The following is a 21,246-nucleotide window of genomic DNA, read 5'->3' as shown; positions in this document are numbered from 1 at the left end:
AGCCGAAGCAGATAAGTCCTAGGGCTGATCTCCAGAGCCCACAAAGGGCACACACATATTAGTATATACCAAAGTATATTAATATGTACTAAAGTGTATACAAGAGGTCTTGAATACTCAACCTAAAAATAGGGTTAAGAAGATGCCCAATGGTATGGGTAGTATGTGTGTGTCACTATGATAAATGTAAATGTAAATGTACATGTATTTATATAGCGCAAATCACTGACCGAGGTCGGTATCTAAGCACTTGCTTAGGGAACCCGTCCTGGTATTCCCCTATGAGATAAACCCGGCAGGGTATCCACAAAGTGAAAGCCAGGCATCCCGCCGCGAGGGGCCGTTGTGGAGATTAAGCAAGCTATTGCCCAGAGTCGCAGAGTGTGAACCCGTGAGTCGAGAAGGCACCGGAGCGAGAAATTATCGAGTCCGTGGAATTTTTGAGCCCAAGACTCGCCGAGGCGGAGAATTGAACCCTGGTCCAGGGCCGATCTCAGCTTCCGGGTCTGCCGCCTCTTACCCCTGAGCCACACTTCTCCACTGATAGGCTCAGAGTATCCAGAGAATGAATACATGATAACACCTCAGGATGGGAGGGACCTCCTTCCATTCATTACAATCTCAGGACAACTAAATTAGTGCACGCTTCTGCCCTTTCTAAGCCCAGTAAGTAAGTGTTGTGTCTACTACTCTATTTTAATGGTACTCGTTCTTCCGAACTAGAAAAGTGTATTCTCCCTTGCTGGGATTATAATTCATTATCTTCAGAGGACTGTAGATATCATGATGAGCTCTAACTTTTTTAGCCATCAGTTATGAGTATTTGTACTGAATCTCTCTTACATGGGGGCGTGGCCAAGCCGTGGACCTAAATGGCTGCATGTCTCAGAAGGCTCCATTATGTCATCCCAGTTACCATTGTCTGTCTCCCGCAATCCTGACTGTTATGGCATCTAAGTTCACCGCGCTGAATCCTCCGGCAATGGTGAAGCTGCAATGACTCTCTGATCCTCTGTAGCAGCTGGCACTCTGAAGAAATTGGCTCCAGTGCATTTGGAGGAGGACTTAGTGCCGTCGTCCCAACACTGCCTGAAATGGCACTCAGGCCTCTCCGGCCAAAATCTGAATCATGGGCATCCAGAGGACAACTACGGAGCTCCCATTAATCACCATTCTGTGGTGAGTGCATCATTTGAAGGGCCTTCCCCCCTCCCTCTCAGACCCAATACTGCTGTTGTCGCATGCCCCCCTTCCCGGTCACGCCTGGGATGTGTGCTGACATCAATGCTCCTGGAGGCCCCGGGGAGACAAGGTCCTCGGGCAAGCCTGGGAGGCAGCCACCCAGCTGCGCTTTCGGGTATGTTGAGTGTGGGTTGTGGTCCTCCCCGGAGATACACCCTCAGCTGCTGATCCCCTCCTCTACACTGACCCCAACCAGAGGTGCACTCCGCAGCCCACTGAGCACCTACCACGACTTTGCACATGGTCTCTCCAACCTGTGACTGGGCGAAGACTGCACAGAGCACGCAGCACTCCCCCGGGGCAAAGAATTGGCCGGCCGGCCGGAACACTGATCTTGGAGCAGGAATCAGCTAGAAGAAGCTTACCTCGCACTGTCTGTCTCATTGGTGATGCCGGCTCACTTAAGCACCTGAAGCACTTAAGCCCATGTTATCGTCTACCTCTCAGTCCGATTAGATGGACTGGCACTAGGCTATTTTATTTGGCCTGCTTTCCACATTTAGCGTTTCTTTTTTATTTGCCCCCACGCTGACTGCCTCCCACACTGTCCCCGCTGCCACATACTACTCGCAGCATCTCTGCTCTACCTGACCGGTCCAGGTAGTTCTACAATTACAAGCTGCAATTCTCCTCCGCTGCACCCATGCAAGACGGCATGGTCAAAAAAGACCCTAAGCGGAGAGTGTTACCATTCAGCAAAGCGGTGGCTAAGGCTCAGGACTCCAGCAGCGCCATGGCAGAGGGGGGCCAAAACGCGACCACCTCAGCAGATGCTGCCGCCACCCAGGTCTCCTTGTTGGCAGAGATGAGAGCTGGGTTCAAGTCACTTGATAGTAGGTTTGACACATTAGACAAATGTCTATACACTATGGGGGCCAAACTTGACATGCACAATCGACGGCTGGACACAGTGGAAGGTTGTACTTCGGATCTCGAAGACGGGGCAGCACAGACCCTTAAACGCCTTGAACGCATGAAAAAGATTTTGAAATATGTAGTGATAAAGAATGAAGATTTAGAAGCGCGTAGCAGGCGCAATAATCTGTGCATTCTTGGGGTCCCAGAATCTATGAACACGGGAAAGATAGAACTTTTAGTGGAAACAATGCTCATTGATGTTTTTGGCAAGGAATCCTTCACCCCTGAATATGTTGTTGAACGCGTTCACCATTCAATGGGCCCTCGTCCAAACCCAGGTTGTCCGCCAAGACCCATCATTGGGCGCATATTGAACTTCCAGCACTACGCCTAGCCATGGAATGAGGAGTTGTTGCACTCTATCCTGATTTTACTGATATTGTTCAGGAGACGAGGTGATTTATTCCAGGCATTAAATCCACTCTACGAAATCTGGGGCTTCGATATGGCATTCCATATCCTGCAAGGTTATGGGTAGACAATAATTGGCGTCCCCGCATCTTTGACTCTCCTACGGAAGTCCAGAAATTCTGCAGATCCTATAAATAATTCTGCAGCCAGCAGAAAGACGCTGGTGCTGGATCTTCCCCTCCTCACAGCAGTTCTGTGGCCAGCGTGGAACTTTTCACCCATGACTAATTTGTTTACAGTTTTAAATAGCAGTTTTTTGATATGCTGAAAGCAGCGTAACATAAGTTAAGACAGAATCAACATCATGTTTCTTAATTTTTCTAGGAAGCTGGGCACTGTTGGGGTGTTGCCTACCCCCCCCCCCCCCACGTAAGTAGTACATTGGTAAAATCACTGATTGTAATGTATTGTCTTGTATATTTGCATTTCCAATTGGGATGTTTACAGGATGCATTTGGTTATTATCTAACTGGGTTAGTTCTTTGCGTATTTAAGCACAAGGCTGGGTGGGGGGAGGTGGGAGGGGATGTTCTGCTAATTGTTATCTATACTTTGATCACCAGTTTGAATAATACTCAGAGTTTACTTGCCGCTCACTCCACACTTTTCATGCAGTTCAACAGCCCTAATAACAGCATCACTTAATCTCGCTGATCCCTCCAGCCTCTTCGTCATGACTTGGAACGTTAGGGGACTCAACAACCCTAGAAAAGGGAAAAAACGTAATACATTATTTGTAAAGACACCGGGTAGACATAGCCTTCTTACAGGAGACGCACCTGCCTAAATCGGATATTACTCATTTTGCTGTAAGCTGGGGCCCACACAATTTTTTCCTAATTATAGTAAATATGCTAGGGGCACAGTGATACTGATCCATAGAAGTCTCCCCTTCTCTCTGCACAAAAGCAATAAATGACAGTGAAGGCCGATACACCATAGTAGTGGGCATTTTGATGGGCCATGTTCTCACACTTGTCTGTTTGTACACCCCTAACATCGACTGCCCTGACTTCTTTCAGGAACTACATGCCACAACCTTACGCATGGGCACTGATTGCATACTAATTGGGGGAACTTCAACCTACTCCTCAACCAGTCACTGGACTGTTCCTCTGCTTCAGCCCACACCAAACCTCACTCACGACGAGCACTCCTGTCCATATTCAAATCACTTCATTTATCTGACACTTGGAAGAAAACGCAACCCCACTGACTCAGGGTACACTCACTATTCGGCTCAAAACGACACGTGGGCACGACTAGATTCTTGGTTAATCACCCCAAAAATATCATCATGGCACAAGACCACCGAAACTCTTCCCAGAACATATGCGGACCACTCCCCAGTGATCCTTAAAGTATGTGTGCCCAGGCCGGAAGGCCATGAGCATTAGAGGAGGTTTCCTTGCAGAGCCTTAGATAAAGCCTCAGAAATCAGGGAGGAGATAGAAGAGTACTTTGATTTGAACAAGGTGACAGTAGGCACTTGGGTGGTACTTTGGGAAGCCTTTAAAGCCTACATCAGGGGAGTCACAATTGCAAAACATGCTGGAGTGCTGAGGGACCTCAGGGAGACCTTAGTCCGCATAGAACAGCAACTTACATCAAATTACACTACAATGCTGTTCTCCCCTGACTCGGAGGGTTTGAAAAGCAGATTAGCACTGCTTGCAGAATTCCAAGAAGCAGCAGACAGGGAATCTCAATTCCTGAGTAAATATGCCATAGCGCGCAAATATGGGTAGGGCGAGAGACCGGGCTGCACCTTATCATGACTACCAACTACTACGCCCCCCATATCCCAAATCGTACATCACAGAACTTAACACTGAGGCAGGACACCTCTTAACAAGCATACCTTAGTTCTGTGCTGAATTCCTTGCATATTACAAGGCTCTATATACGTTGAAAACCATGACCAATTCTGCAGATTTAGAAGACTGCTTCCCAGAGATAGCATTGGTCTACATGGAGAAATACATGCAAGACTTCCTTCCTGAACCTTTATCTTCAGACAAACTCATCAGCACGATTGACGCGCTAAACGGCTCCACTGCTCCTGGCCTGGATGGATTTAAAGGTGATTTCTACAAAGAGCACAAAGATAGACTGGCCCCTAGGCTTCTCGAAGGTTTATCACGAGGCCCTAGAATGACGACAGCTACCTCCTACTCTCATAGAGGTTGTGATTGTTTTTCTGCTCAAGCATGGTAAGGACCCAATGTTATGCGGGTCTTACAGACCACTTTCATTATTGACCCTTGACTACAAGATTGCTTTACTACTTGACAACATTTTTTCCACAGTTCAATCTGGATTTGTACCACACAGGTCCACTTCCTTGAATCTCTACATGCTGTTTGCGGTAATACACAGAATTAAAAATGCGCAGGCTGGATATGCCCAGAGGGTTAATTGATTTCACAGCCCTTCTGTATTCTGCCCCCACTGCCAGGATCTGCTTAAACAGCACACTTTCCCGACCCTTCACATTATCTCGGGGAACCAGGCAGGGTTGCCCCTTATAGCCTTTACTTTTTATACTCGCAATCAATCCACTGGTACAACAGTTTCAGGAGTGTGACTTACAGAGAGTTCTCCAATTTAACACAGGTCCCCTTCTGGTGTCGCTATATGCAGATAACATCATTCTTTATGTCAGGGACCCGCAGACTAACCTAGACCCGTTAATCAGAGAAATTATTAGATTTGGTGGTTACTCTCTCCTTGGAATCAACTGGCACAAGTCAGCGATATTTCCCCTCACTTCTAGTTTGGCAAGATGGGATTGTGAGTTCCTGCTGGCCTGGAATACAGGCCTGGTTAAATACCTCGGGATTCAGATACACCTAGACACCTCCAAAATTATTCAACTAAATGATGGCAAGGCTATACACCAACTAGAAATACAGGTGGACAAGTGGCTACGATACCCACTCTCAATTGCAGGAAGGGTTGCATTGATCAAAATGATTGATCTTCCTAAGTTCATGTATCTTTTTAAAAACATCCCTAGTCCACTTACGAATCTGTTCTTCATGACACCTCATCTGGTTGACTTGGGGAGGCAAAAGGCCTAGTGTCCACTGGGAGGTGATGAGACTGTATTATGATAGAGGAGGATTTGGGGTTCCCAACATTCAGTATATTACTTAGTGGCGCAGTGCAGCTATGCATTTTCTTGGTTCCACCCTGATGCCAGAATCCCGTATTTACGTCCCGAGGCTGATTTGGTCCTTCCAGATGCACTTAACACAGTGCTTCCTCTTGGATTCCCACAAGATCCGAATGACATCCAAACGGTCTCCACCACTAGTTGGTCCTCTCTAAAACTGATTAGGATTATGGGTTCCCCTGTGCTATACTTGCTGGGTCTATCCAATTCCCAACTACCACTGGATACCCATATCGGGCAAAAAGATTGTGCAACGCACTCTCTTCAAATACGACCTACATACAGTAGAGGATTTGTACATCGATGGGCATATCTTTTCTGTTTTGGAAGGGGCTAAGTTTAGTGATGCCTCCTTTATGGACAAATTTGTACTTAATCGCATGCAGTCAGCATTGAGGGCGATTGGCCCTGGGTTCCCTTTGGAACCCGATCCATTCACTCCATCTCTGCTGTTTTAGATAATGCCGGGGGAACACCTAATCTCCAAGATGTACAGGGCATGTGCAGAAATGATCCCAATAAATTACTCAAAACTAAGGGCTTGCTGGGGGGCAGATCTAGGACACCCTATTCTAGACAACTAGTGGGCAGCGTGCTGCAGCCAGACCAAAGAGGTGTCTCTGAACAGCTGCCACAAGCTTATTCATTTCAAATTTCTGCACAGAACCTACATTACACCTGTTATGGTGCATAGGCTTGACCAAGAAAAATCTCATTGCTGTCTGAAGTCCATGTGCGCGGATTTTGCCCATCTCTCTTGGAACTGTTGCAAAATTAAAGCCTTCTGGGCCACAATTCTCCAAACACTAGGTAAAATGACAGATTAAGACACTGGACCCACACAAGAAGTCGCACTACTAGGGTACGGAAAAATATCCTAAAGACTGTCCGGAAATTCGCTGCTATAGGATTGCTTCTGACCAATAGCTGCTGCGACATTAAAGGACTGGCTAAACAGTCTTGCATATTGCAACACCAGCTATGATTTATACTCCACCACTCTTCCCAGAACGTCCTGCCCTAGGGACATTTGGGGCCCATTGAAACATTATACATCAACTGCGCAGTTGCAACCTGGCACACAAATTGAACACCGACTGGTTCCTACCGGGGTAGGCTAAGCGGGGAGGAGTATTGACCCCTGGGAGCGGAAAAATAATTATTAATCATGGTTTAATGTTTCTTTTCATACTGCCAAACTAATGCAGGAAGACGTACCATTAAAAGACTGGATAGTTGGTCACAAGATTGCTGACTTAATTGTTCACTTTGAGTTGAATACTGATAAAATAGTAATGTTGGGTGGAGCTGGCCAGTTATTTAGTCTTCTGCTGTATAGGCATGCTGTATAGGCACTGTTACATATAACAGTACAAGATATTGAAGATGCTAAGTTATGTTTTTGAAACTGGTAAATAAAGTACTAAAATTTGTTTTTTAAATCTCTCTTACATTCTACTTATAAATAAATCGTAATATGCCTAATTAAAAAAAAAAAAACATAATGTGCGGTTTGAAATCTTACAATATAACATCTGGGGATTCAGGGCTCGGGGAATAGTCAGCTTTTCGTCTTGAAGTTGGATAAGAAAAGACAGCTTTTCACTTGCTGTAATAGGTTGTCAATCACTCAGCTACCACATTCGAGCCTGCAGAGTAAATCACTGTCACGGCGGCTTTCTTAATGGCCAGAAATCAAAAAGATTCATGGGCAAGTCACCAATGCATGGATCGAGAGGTTAGTACAGTCAGAACTTTTGGTGAATCATAGTTTTATCCCAGAAGCTATTGATGGCATTAACTCTTTGCTTGGAAACATATTCAAAATATTCCATCCAGGTCAAGTAATGCATTGGGTTGATTGAAAACCAAGTTAATTCACAAAAGGAATCGTAAATGACCTTTTATTACTTTTTCTTTCGTGAGTCACAAAAAAGCTTATGGGAGCTAGCTTGAGCATCAGACTCTCTGCCATCGACTTTCATTTACACCTGCTTATCACATATAAATATATTTTTAGACTGAAGCTTAGTGGCAGCTCCTCCACTAAGGTGGAGGAGTATCGCCCCACTGGTTTTAGCAGTGCAAAGAAGGAAAAATAAAATGATAATAACACAATGTTGTTATTTAAATTTTTTATGCTGAAGTTGGTTTTCGGGCGGATAGGACTTGACTGTCTACGCAGCCAGCAGGGGGTGAAGAAGATATGTGCACTAAGTGTGCATGATGATTTAACCGACTCACCTGAGCCTGCCAAAAAGTCATGCACACTTTGCATGTTCACCGACAATGCATGGATTGAAAGGTTAGTACAGTCAGAACTTTTGGTGAATCATAGTTTTATCCCAGATGCTATTGATGGAATTAACTTGTTGCTTTGGAACATATTCAACATATTCCAGGTCAAGTAACTCATTGGGTTGATTACAAATCAAGTTAATTTCCAAATGCTACAGAAAATGAGCTTTTAATTACTTTTTCTTTTGTGAGCAACAAAAAAGATCATTGGAGCTTGCTTGAGCTTCAGCCTCTCTGCTATCGGCTTTCCTTTGTACCTGCTTATCACATTTAAATATATTTTATACAGAAATTAGCATTAAAATTTGTAGTTGCATAGAAAAGCAATGAGTACGTTCTACCATTGCTACAGTATCGTGCCTCTATTGTTATTAGGGACAATTGGAATATCAACTGGGTAGAATCAAAGGCGCCATACCTACATGACTTATTACATTGTGTTAGAAACGTGAAATGTTATACGATCAATGGCAGTTCTACCTAATTTCCTGTTTCTCCTGCTTCTTATAGCCCACACTAGAAATGTATGACACAGCGCAGGGTCCAACACTGTGAAGTAAACAATTTACTTCATTCCCTCGCAGTATAGCGGTGAACTGAAAGCTGTAGGAATCTGGCTCTTTATATAGTGTATTAATATGAAGTGCACTGTGTAAAGAGTCCAATGGATCCCTTACTGGTACACAAAGGTTAAAGTAGATAATATTAATGCTTTTTTTGTGGTACTGTGGGCGAGCTTTATGCTTATCAGAGGGTAGTGCTCAGCATGTGTTGTACGCACAGAGGCAATAAATGAGGCACACACTCAAGAATAAATCCGAGATCAATTTATAAAAATAATATCGATTTTTATGTATTTATTCAAAACCAAGAACTTTGATCTACAGTAAGTACTTTACGTGTTAAGATTTTGGATATAATATCACTTTTGTGTGCAATTGCGCACCATTAAAATCAATGGCAAAAAGTAGAAAATGCATGTAAAATCAAGCAATGCTTTCACAATATTTAATGCCTCATTTTAGGATGATAGAAGTGATGGAGCAAGGTTTTGTGGATAAGAGACTTGCTCAGATGCAATACAATTGTTAACTCACTAACAAAGTTATTAACAAAACTTTTGTGAATAACTAATACGCACCACAGGAACACGCGGGTTAGTGAAGCTTGCATATGTGTGTACTAATGTGGATAACAATGAAGACAAACTAATACCGCTTTAAACGGGGACCACTTTAATTGTGAAATTAATATTTGTCGTTCTGACTTTGTCACTAGTGCGTATTTGGGCCTCTCTTGCATAACCGGATTGAATGGAGTGACACAAAGTCTGCGCATGCCCACTGAGTGCAGCCATGAAGGCCATGACTGTGCATTTGAAAGGGAGCCAAGAACGATTGTTCACCATGGGAATGGATGGTGAAGAGTTCAACGAAGAAGACTCTTATTCAAAAATGTTACTATATTGTTTCATAGTGAAATGTGAAAGTGTATGAGAATAAAATTTATGAATACTAATTAAGGGGATGGGTTTGCAAACAATAGTTGAACTTTTTTAAATGACATGTAATCATGGTGTGATAGATCTTCCCCCTTGCCTGACCAATCATATTACGTATTTTTACGATATTGAAACTTTAGTGGGTTGATCATGAAGAACGAAAGGTATAATTAAGATAGTTTTAGTTAGTGAGATCAGAGGGTGCTGAATTCTCTGAGATATGCTGATGCTGTGAGATGCTGATGAAAAACTGATCACAGAACCTTAATCAGAAATTTCTATCTTAATTTAATTGGGTTAGATTTGAAGATTGCAGAAGAATCTCGAGGAGGAAGAGAGTGTCAGAGAGGGAGAGTGGTGTGGCGCAAACATCGGTATTCTAGAGAGGTCATCTATCCTGACCTGATTCCTGTCCTGAAGCCTTTATCTCTTGAACTGTCCCTGAGGACCCTTACCAGCCCTTTGGCTCGAGGGTTGGTCTTTCACACCATCCTTGGTAAATATAATTTCTTGTTATTTGTTGATGTCCTTTTCTCTCAGTCTTCTCCCTCTCTGAGCATTGATTATTGTATGAGTCTGAAGTATATGCTTGGTGTTTATAAATTGAATTTTCTCTCCTATGGATGATGGTGACTGCACTGTAATTTTGAAATTGTTCACATACATTTTTTTTAGATAAAGGTTTAAAAACTTCCTGAGTCTGTGGTGATTTAATTTTTAAATAAAGAATAGTTAGAGTTATGTTAATTAACACCATCAACTAGTTCAACTAATGGTCCATAGACCATAGGAATGAACTTGTTGATCTGTGAATGGTTATTCAAGTGATAAATAAGAGTATTGAATAAACTAATCCTAAACAGATAGTGAAAATAAAACGGAAAACCCATTTACATACAAACGGTCATTACCAGTATGAGTTTATGGGCCCAGGTGATTATATGGTAGTGGAGTATCTGTTGTTGGTGAACCGCTGAATCAGCAGGACCAGGTCCAAATTTCCAGCAGCAGAAGATTGGGAGCATCCTAGATTCGGACAAGAGCAGAGTGCTGAGGCATTGGTAGCTGGTGCGCTATGATGAACAGGATCACCTAGGAAGACACTGCACAGGAGGACTTAGGGGTAAGTCCGGTGGTTCCCATGGGTGGGAGGAAGTCATAGGGGTGGCAGGACCATAGGGGCACACCTCGTCCATCATTACCAGAGCTGGTGGGGCCGGGTGTAGAGCAGATTGGTCAGTCTGGAGTCCCGCGTCAAGAAATCCTCACAGTCAGGAGCAGGTAACTTGCAAAGGCAATCTCGGGACAACTGGGCCACTCAGGATGTGGTACTCAGGGATTTCGATGTCCCTCGACAGCTGCTTGCATCTTGTATTATTGGAGTTTAGGAAGGACTCTTTGTCTTGCTGTTTGCGCTTGGAGGTCCGGTACCCCGGGTATTGGTACAGGGCGGCTCTGTTAGGTCCTGATTTCTCCAAACTTGGTGGGGAGACAGATCCACAATTTTGGATCAGATGTACATCTTTTGGTCAATCAATCAATCAGGGTTTGAAACGTGTGACTAATCACCTGTTAGAGTGTCAAGACACTGGGGGAGAGGGGTGTTCAGTCCAAGAGCCAAGCCTTACTGAATTGAGGCAGTGACAATGATTGCCTGAACTGCAGAGGCAGGGAATTCCAGGTCTTCTCGGTGAGGTAGGACAGGATGTTCCTCCAGCAGAGGTCTTATGGATCTGTGGGATAATGGCCAGTGCCAGTTGGGTGTGTGCTGCGTCAAAGTCATCGAGAAGCAGCATGTTGACTAACCAGACTCACCAGGATTGGTGCCTGTGGTGTGCATGGGAGTAATAATTTCACTCCAAGGGAAGTTCTTGCTCAATTTTTGAAGTCTGGAATTGCTCTGTGGTGCTAGGAGTCTTCACAGGTTCGTAATGACAAGGCACACCATGATTGCCGAAGTCCTAGTAGCAGTAGGCATGATTTGGCTCCAAATTGTTCTTCTGCAGCAGAGCTTCAGTTCTCGGGCATTGAGTCTTCTTTGTTCTGGTCTTCTTCTTGTCCATCAAATCTAGGTTCCAGGTCTAGAGACACCATCTGTCCATCTACCCGCGGCGATCCCCAAGGTTCAATCCTTAGCCCTTTATTATTTAATATTTATGTTAAACCCTTGGCGACCATAGTCGAACAGGCTGGGCTAACCTTGTTCTCCTATGCAGATGACACCCAGATAGTCTTCTCCCTATCAGGGAGAGACGAGAACAATACCTCCGCACTCAAGTCTGGCCTCATCCTTGTGGCCGAATGGATGCGGAGAAATTGTCTCAAGCTGAATGGGGAGAAGACCGAGGTGGTCATTCTGGGTCGGAACAAACATCTTTGGGGCCCTTGTCATTGGCCCATTGAACTGGGAAAGGCGCCTACACCATCCACTGCAGTTCGTAACCTGGGCGTCATTATTGACGACAGGCTTACTATGAAGCAACAGGCTACTAAGGTCGCAGCCATTTGCTTCTCAACGCTGCGGTGGCTTCACAAGATTTTGTGGATGCTCCCCCTCTCCTCTCGCAGAACCGTAGTCCAGGCACTTGTAACATCACGCCTGGACTATGGCAATATGTTCTTCCTGGGCGCAGATAAAGCTACCATACATGTGCTTCAGGTTGTACAAAATGCGGCTGCGCGCCTGTTAAAGAACGTCCCTAGACGCACTTCAGCCGCTGCCGCCTTGCGTGACCTTCATTGGCTGAGCGTCCCCGAACGTGTTAAATTCAAGGCGCTCTGTTATATGTTCAAGGCCAAGCAGGGCAGCGCTCCAGCTTACATTCAAGGGTTGGTAAAACCTTACAGAACCTTGCGCTCACTAAGGTCATCGGACACTGGCAACTTCACAGTGCCAAGATGTAAGCTGGCAAAAATGGGAGGCCGCTCCTTTTCCATTTTGGGCCCTAAATATTGGAACTCCCTCCCTCTGGCACTAAAGCTAGAGACCAACCTACTTCGCTTCCGTAAGGCTCTGAAGACTCTACTTTTCACTAAGCGTAGCCAATAGTTGGTTGTGGCCTCAAGTCAGGTGCTGCACCGTCCTTTCTTCTACAGTCTATCCCTGGCGCCGGGAAACCCACTGTGGGTAGCTGTGCGCGATAAAAGCTTAAATAAATAAATAAATAAATAAATAAATAAATAAATAAATAGAGATGCCACCTAAATGCTGAATTAAGAGGTGTCACGGGTGAGACAGGTAGTAGCCAATGGGCTACCTACCTTTAGGGTGCCTACTTCCTGTGGGAAAATACATTGCCTTAGCCCCGGTAGGTTGTTTATCTACCATCCCAAGATGGTGGACTTTCAGGAGATAGGTTCACATTGCCTGCCCCACAATAGAAGTGATGCTAGTTAAGTGTGGACCTTCCTCCTCATCTAATTAATTTTCCCACTGTCCTTCCACCAAATACGGAGCAGGACAGGGGCGTTGGCATCCCCCACTATCTGAGATATCCTGGGTCCAACTTCAGAGGTGGCAGTGCCTTTGATGCTTCTCGCTCTGGAAGGGCATTCCGGCATGCAGGGGGTGTGAAGCACCTATGCCAGAGCAGGATTTGTTTCTGGCCTCTGAGAGTGCAGGCTATCATCCCGTGAGGTCAGAAACATGTCTGCTGGTGGCATGCTGGCTATGACTAGTCAGAGACCACGCTAGTGCTCAGTAGGTTTTCAGGGGACCCTCTAAAGGGTCTCCTGTGTGCATTTATTAATAAATCCCACACTGGCAACTGTGAGGATTTTTTAAGACAGAACATTTGGAAATAAACAAGTTCGGGAACAGTGAAGCTATCATAGAACTAAATATTGCAGGGTCATATCTGCGCATGCAGACATGTCTACACATTGGATATAGGGCACCCTTTACAAAAAGGAACCAGGAGCTTTATGGATAGGTCCAGCAAACTTGCTCTTAAGTAAATGCGGAATTTGTAAACAGGGGGTGCGCAGTTCCTGAGAGTCCAGAGAGAGAGAATGGAGGAGTTTTTTCTTTGTGTTCCAGAATTAAGGGAACTTTCCATTAGGAGCAGGTGCCCTCACACACCCCAGAGGGTGTCATGCTTCATCATTGGGCTTGCTCCTCATCGTGCCGGTGCTGCAAAGCCTTGATAGGCACTCACGAGGGGGCTCTTTGCTGGAGAAAATTTTAGAAGCTGTATAGTTAGTAGCCAAATGATGAAGTGGAGGTGTGTGGACTTTTCTTGTTTGTAGTGTGTGTAAAGTTGTATTTAACACGAGTGAATTAAAATAGGTTTAGTTGTTTTCCTAGTCAAGTTAGTTTATTGTTTGAGCTCCACTAACCTAATTTAATAAGTAAGGTGCTCATTCAGGGTACAATGGTCCTAATAAGCCTCGGAAATATCTAATTTGAAAACATATTTGGTCAACATGTTTCTCTCCTATAACTGCCCAAACAGATCAAGCGGCGATTCTTCAGGACCTAAAAAAAAAATAACTAGACTACTCAATGAATGGATCCCTCACTCTATTTGTTGTGCTTATAGTAATCAGTCATTTAAAAGGTCAAAAAGATAATATATCTCCCTGTGGTACACTACCCATGCACAGTATCTCAGCACGCAAAAGATGATGCAGTGAGTTTTACTTTCATGAAAAACGGCAAAGGTATACATAAACTTAAGTCATATGTTATTGTTATCACTATAGACTATAGAACCGGGCCATATGGGCCGGGCGGTGCAGGGCACGCCTAAATCCACGGATTCACGTGCCTTGTATCTAACAGAGACACAAGACACTCAGTTCAGCACGGAAGCCAGGTTTATTAGCTGCAGCTAAGCACAGTTGTCCTAGAAGTTACACACTGGGTGTATTCTAAGGAGACTGCCACTTCAATCCGTGGCGCACAATCTTTTATAGCAAACACATTTACAATATCCCACTCCTTACACATACAAAACGAACCAAAGAGAAAAGTTGAAAAACAAGCTATCAGGTGTCTCAAAATACGCCCCCTTTCTCGGACCCCGTGTGCTACCCCTCCCAAAAAATTAATCAGTGATGGTGTTCACAATCCCCTCTCGCAGGTGGCAGGACATGCTTGTGTGTCTCAAAGGATAGTTGTGTAATAGGAGCATACAAGGAGAGAATAGCGAAGGCCAGTCGGATAAGATAGTATAAGGGAAGAATAGGAGAGGGCAAATAGTCGGCCGAGACAGGGATCAATCGGGCCAGACATGGATTAACGAACTCAGCCAAACCCTGACATCGGGTTTCATGAACAAGGACAATGGAGTTACTTTTTAACTGAAAGGACACGTAGCAGCTGGAAAAAGGAAAAGCACATCGTTCGCCGTGCTGCCTGAGTGAGGGCCACACAAAATGGCAACAGGACACAAAACGGCGGCTAGATACGGGACGGAATCTGAAATCGTAGAACCTCAGACCCTCCTTTTGCCATTACTCAGGCAATACACCAGTGACTCAAGTCAATCTGAGTCGATGTCAATGGCCATGAGGTCATCGAGCTGTTGCTGTAGCATCATTCTAATGTTCTCTGTTCTCCGTGATGCAGGCTACGGGACACACATAGTGGCACAAAGACCACATATTGCAGGTCCACACTGCACACAAAGGCAATAAGAGAAGATAATGGCCAAGACCATTCCAAGGAAAGTTAGAATCTTCCATCCCCATGTGGACAGTAGTCCCCAAAACCATCCCATCACAGACCAATCTCCGTGTGCTGATATATAGACTCGGAAATGGTATGTGACTTAGAGATAGCTTGGTATACTGTAGGGGCATTATCAGGAATGTAAACACAGCAACTAGATCCAATCAATTTACAGACTCCACCCCTATCTGCAAGGATAATATCTAAAACTATCTGATTTTGTAAAGTCATAAGACGATCCGCCTGAAGCTCGGTGGTCACATTACTCAAGGCTCCAGAAGTTTAATTTATGGTAGCCTCAACAACACGAGCTAGGTGCCTGATGTCTCTGCTATTGGCCATTGGGCCCCAGAAAGGAAGCAACCCTTTAATGAAGTCAGCTGCCTCCTGTCCTGCTGTGTCTTTCTGATCAAAGACTCCCCTACCATGTATCTTCTTGTAATGACCTGAAGGAGCAGTATACGTTGGGGGAAGAAGAAAAGCCACATAACATGTTCCTGAGAAATAAGTAGGAAGCCATGTATAGGCTCTATTGTGATAGATAAAATATGTGCCTTGTGATGGCACTAGCGGTGAGGGAATCTGAGGTGTATAGACATAAGTATGAGAACAGATACTCCTCTCTTGCTGATTCTTGACATTCTGACCATTAATTTGTAAACAGAAATTACCTCGATGAGGTACATTCCAAATTGGCGGAGAGCTCCTTAGTTTAGTATTTTCTGTAAGGCTAGTAACATAGCGTGTTATGTTCAATCCATCATATGCTCTATTCTCATCTGAAGGAATCTTACTAATCTGGGCAATCTTAGCCATAGTCACTTTTTCCTTAATCAAAGTACTATGACTAAAGTCTGCTCCACCACCATATGGACTGTCAGGAGGATATCGCAGCTGATTTTGATAAAGGTTAGAGAACATAGCCAAATAAGGCCAGGCGGAACCTTCATAGAAGAATGGAAAAACCAAATACGGCATGCCTCTCTCTGTATTATGAGGCATAAGCCCACAAACCCAACAATCAGTAGTATTCATTACTAATTGGTGTTGATGCAATAGCTGAATAAACGCATTGTTGAAGTATTCGGTCCTCCTAATCTGTTCGTGTCCTGGAAGTGCATAAAACCGATGTGGAGAGGCAGTAGTAGTAAAAAATACGAGGAAAAAGGTAGGGACAGGCAACGGCTGCAGAACATAAACAACCCAACTTCCACACGCTAATAAAGTACATAAACATATCAGAATACATAAGGTTATCCCACATGGACTAACCATCAATTTCTTAAATCGTTCTTCCATATTTACAGTCTGATCATTAATTTCCACTTTAGTATCCATTACTCTAAAAGCGTTGCTCACGATAATCTTCCTAGCTCACTTAGCTGTGATTGTTAGCCGTCCTATGACACTGCAAGTCCTGCAGACCCTAGGTTACCACTCAGGTCACGGCTTAAGACTCCTACCCTGACCCTGCAACTTGATGGATAGTGGAAGAAAACACATTAAAATGTCTTTCAAAACAAAAAGGTATAATCAGAAAAATCGTAAATAGGAAAAAATTCAATTGTCTTTGACGGTTCTCGGTCGCAAGTTATATCGAGTCTTATTAGGGATCGTCTGGTCCTTAAACAAGGCTTCTGGATTCACCGTGTTCAAACGCAGATGTGTTGGGACGGCCTCCTGTAACACGTCGTCGTCTTCTTTCTCAGAATTCGTGTGGTCCAGGCGTGCACTACTAAACGGTAAAAATCTAGGCACTTTTTCACTTTCGTTATCACCTATGCCCTCACGAACCCACTGATGAAAAGGCAAGGGCAAGGGTATCTTCTTACAGTGCACTCCATGGACCCAGTTCTTTTTCCCAACAACCTTTACTTCCGGGTTGTTTCAGAAGGAGACGGAGCTTACCTTGCAGACGCCTGACACCCTGGGTCTCTTGTTTTGCCGTTTTTCCTTGCCAGGAATCCTGTTTGTTGCCACTCAGCCCGGTTTCCGTTCCCCCACCCGCCACAGGCGCCGCAGGTCACCAGGCGCAGCCGCAGAGTGGGGGGAACCAAGCACGGAACACTACATCACCCAGGAGCCTTCATCTTGGCCATGCCCCCAAACGCGCACGGAGGCGCTTGAAAAAGGCGTCCCATCAGCTGGCGAGCGGGTTGTTTCAGACGGAGACGGAGCTTACCTTGCAGACGCCTGACGCCCTGGGTCTCTTGTTTTGCTGCTTTTCCTTGCCGGGAATCCTGTTTGCCGCCACTCTGCCCAGTTGCCGTCCCCCCCGTTGCAGGCGCCGCAGGTCACTAGGCGTAGCCGCAGAGCGGGGGGAACCGAGCACGGAACACTACATCACCCAGGAGCCCTCATCTTGGCCACGCCCCCAAACGCGCACGGAGGCGCTTGAAAAAGGCACCCCATCTCCCGCCTCACGGGACGCGCGCAGGTTGTGCCGGGCTGAGCCCGGGCAGAGGGCGGGCCGTCTTTGGCTGTCAGGGGCCAGAAGAGGCCGGGCCGGGCCACCCCTTAAATCTTTGGAACATAGATCAGTTGATTTGGATCCGGTTTCATAACAAATGGACTAACTAACCACTTACTGTTGGACATTGTTATTATTGTCTTTCCCAAGCCTATAAACCCCCTTAGGGTAAACCATGCCCCGTCGTAAAGAAAATGGGGGCTCACTATCGCCTAAACCTAGTGGGGGAAGCATTACTGGCACACTAGATTTGTTTCTTCACCAGGGCAGTCGCTGTCCTGGAACGAGAAATAGCAATCACTGAGGAAAGGTTATCATCCGAGTTCCTTAGCGCCAAAAGATCCTCTTTGGGTAGTATTTTGAGTAGTGTAACCCCCGAGAGGCGAGTCAGCCAACGCCTCATAGACCTAGGGCTACTAGAAAATAGTACTGTTTCGGAAGAGCAAAGTATTATCACACTGGGGAACAGCACACAGGATAGCATAACCTGTAACGGTGATAAAAAACTGGGTAACACACTCCCTATAAAGATCAAAGTTTGCCCAACAGTAGAGATAACTCCCATCTGTAGCAAACATCCAGGGAAAAGAAAACGGTATGGGGGGCCCAAGAGCTAAACGGGCAAAAATTCCCAAGCTTGCGGCTAAAAAGATTAACCCCCCAGGAACCCATAGCCAAACACAAGCTCCTGTCCAGCATAATAGCGCCCCAGCCCGCTTAATATTAGGCACCACCCCCTGCCCAAAAGTTCATTACTGATCGCTCAGGGAGAAGGTAACCTGATTGGTCAAGTAGAACAGCTGGTAAGGTCGCTTACACTCCCCCTCATAGAGAGACTTAGGGGGGTCATTATGATATCGGGCGGTTTGCCTCCGTCAGGCCACTTAAAGGCAGGCGGTCTTCACTCTGGGGGCCCCCTGTGGGCCTCCAGAGTGAAGGTGGGTGGGGGGTAGCCCCCCTGCATTTGCATAATGAAAGCGGCAGGCACCGCGCGGTGCCTGCCGCTTTCATTATGCAAATGCGTGCATTTACTTTTGACATTGTGGCGGGCGGTGCAGTGAGCACCGCCCGCCACAATGTTAAATGGAGGATTGCGCCTGCCACTGAGGCGGACGCATATTAATTGCACCCCCGGGACCCCTGCCCTTACGGCGGGCAGTCCCAATTCACGATGGGATGACGGGCGGGCAAAGTCCGCCCGTCATCCTAATGAGGCCCTTAGAGTGGTTAGTGCAAATCTAGAAAAGTTACAGCAAACCACCACAGATAACAACCACTTGCTTCAAGAGTTAGTAGGTAGCAAGAGGTCGTTAGGATACGAACTACATCCAAGCACAGGGAATGGTACTAACAATTCAATCACATTTACTACCAGCCAACCCCCCACACCACCACGTAGGGAAACCTGGACACGAGGGATAAAAGTCGATGGACAGAAAGGGTAGCCCCAAAAACCCTGGAGGCTGCTGTAGCATACTGGGTCCCCCAAATTTCTTCTAGAAGAGGGCCCTAAATCAGCCAGACAGCATAACGGGCCCATACAGCCTAGCAGTATGGCCCAAGGTCTGGGTAACCGTTCCATCCTGCAGCTGCCCCCTCAGAGTATCCCACTAGTAATAGTATTGGGGAACGTTCCACCATTGCCCTTGGGGGGGAACGAGGATTTTTTTCAGATCAAAAACAAAGTCACCCACTGGCTAGCAAATAATACAGATAGTGGACAAAATATAGGGCATAACAAAATCATGGCACGTCGAGTAGCTTGGTTGGGGCGTACTAGGAAATGCAGAGAAGGTGACTGCATAGTAGTAAATTTTAGCAGCACGATATCTGTAGAAAAGATTTTGAAGGAAGCAGAGACACGTACCGCACCGAGGGGACAAGGTATAGAAATTCTACCCTTGGGGTTCTTTTATAGGCCAGTGAAAGACTGTGTTACTAACTAATGGAACAGGATGCACCCTAACACGCACAGAAAAGGAATAGATGGGTGAAATACAATACCCGTCAAGTCGTTCAAGGGACAAATGAGGGGGGGATTGGAAACCATCTCACATATGGAGGTCACAAATGGATTCAACACTCTCTCAGGTCTAAACGACTGTGACTGACTGAATGGTCCCGTTGCTAACCACACTTTCTCCCACGGCCTTGGTCTTCAGCTCGACTGTCCCGTATTACCCAGGGGTAGTACGGCATTAACCGCTGCTACTACAACGGATAATGCTGGCTGAACGGGTCTATCAATAACGGTTGGAGACTGTGAGGCTCACAACACCGGAATATCACGGCTCAGCACATTTAGTGCGGGCACTGGGGTGGGCATAGATGGCAATTTAGAACATAACATCCTCTCTTGGAATATAGCGGGGTTTGCAAGTAAGGCCTCAGATCCATTATGGGTGCAGACTGTAAAGCATTACTATAGCCTTATAGCCCGCCGTAGAGGGCTATACCGGCTATTAAAGGCCCTCTCCAGCGTTAAAGGGGGGGAGGGAGGATTTTTTTCAGATCAAAAACAAAGTCACCCACTGGCTAGCAAATAATACAGATAGTGGACAAAATATAGGGCATAACATAATCATGGCACGTCGAGTAGCTTGGTTGGGGCGTACTAGGAAATGCAGAGAAGGTGACTGCATAGTGGTAAATTTTAACAGCACGATATCTGTAGAAAAGATTTTGAAGGAAGCAGAGACACGTACCGCACCGAGGGGACAAGGTATAGAAATTCTACCCCTGGGGTTCTTTTATAGGCCAGTGAAAGACTGTGTTACTAACTAATGGAACAGGATGCACCCTAACACGCACAGAAAAGGAATAGATGGGTGAAATACAATACCCGTCAAGTCGTTCAAGGGACAAATGAGGGGGGGATTGGAAACCATCTCACATATGGAGGTCACAAATAGATTCAACACTCTCTCAGGTCTAAACGACTGTGACTGACTGAATGGTCCCGTTGCTAACCCCACTTTCTCCCACGGCCTTGGTCTTCAGCTCGACTGTCCCGTATTACCCAGGGGTAGTACGGCATTAACCGCTGCTACTACAACGGATAATGCTGGCTGAACGGGTCTATCAATAACGGTTGGAGACTGTGAGGCTCACAATACCGGAATAACACGGCTCGGCACATTTAGTGCGGGCACTGGGGTGGGCATAGATGGCAATTTAGAACATAACATCCTCTCTTGGAATATAGCGGGGTTTGCAAGTAAGGCCTCAGATCCATTATGGGTGCAGACTGTAAAGCATTACTATAGCCTTATAGCCCGCCGTAGAGGGCTATACCGGCTATTAAAGGCCCTCTCCAGGGTTAAAGGCCCGAGCCGAAGGCGAGGGCCTTTAACAAGGGAGAGGGACTTTGATAGCGGTATATCCCATCTACGAAGGGCTATAAGGCTATTAGAACATTCTGTCACTAGAGGACAGAATGTTCTAACAAAAAAAACAAAGCCTTTTGGGAGCTGAGGGGATTGGAATCCCCTCAGGTTCCCTGAAGCCTTTGTTCACAGCCAGAGCAGTGAACAAAGAAACATTGGAATGTTGGA

Source organism: Lissotriton vulgaris, chromosome 6 (assembly GCF_964263255.1).
Source record: "Lissotriton vulgaris chromosome 6, aLisVul1.2, whole genome shotgun sequence".
Taxonomy (NCBI): Eukaryota; Metazoa; Chordata; class Amphibia; order Caudata; family Salamandridae; genus Lissotriton; species Lissotriton vulgaris.
Note: the sequence above shows the minus strand (reverse complement) of the source record.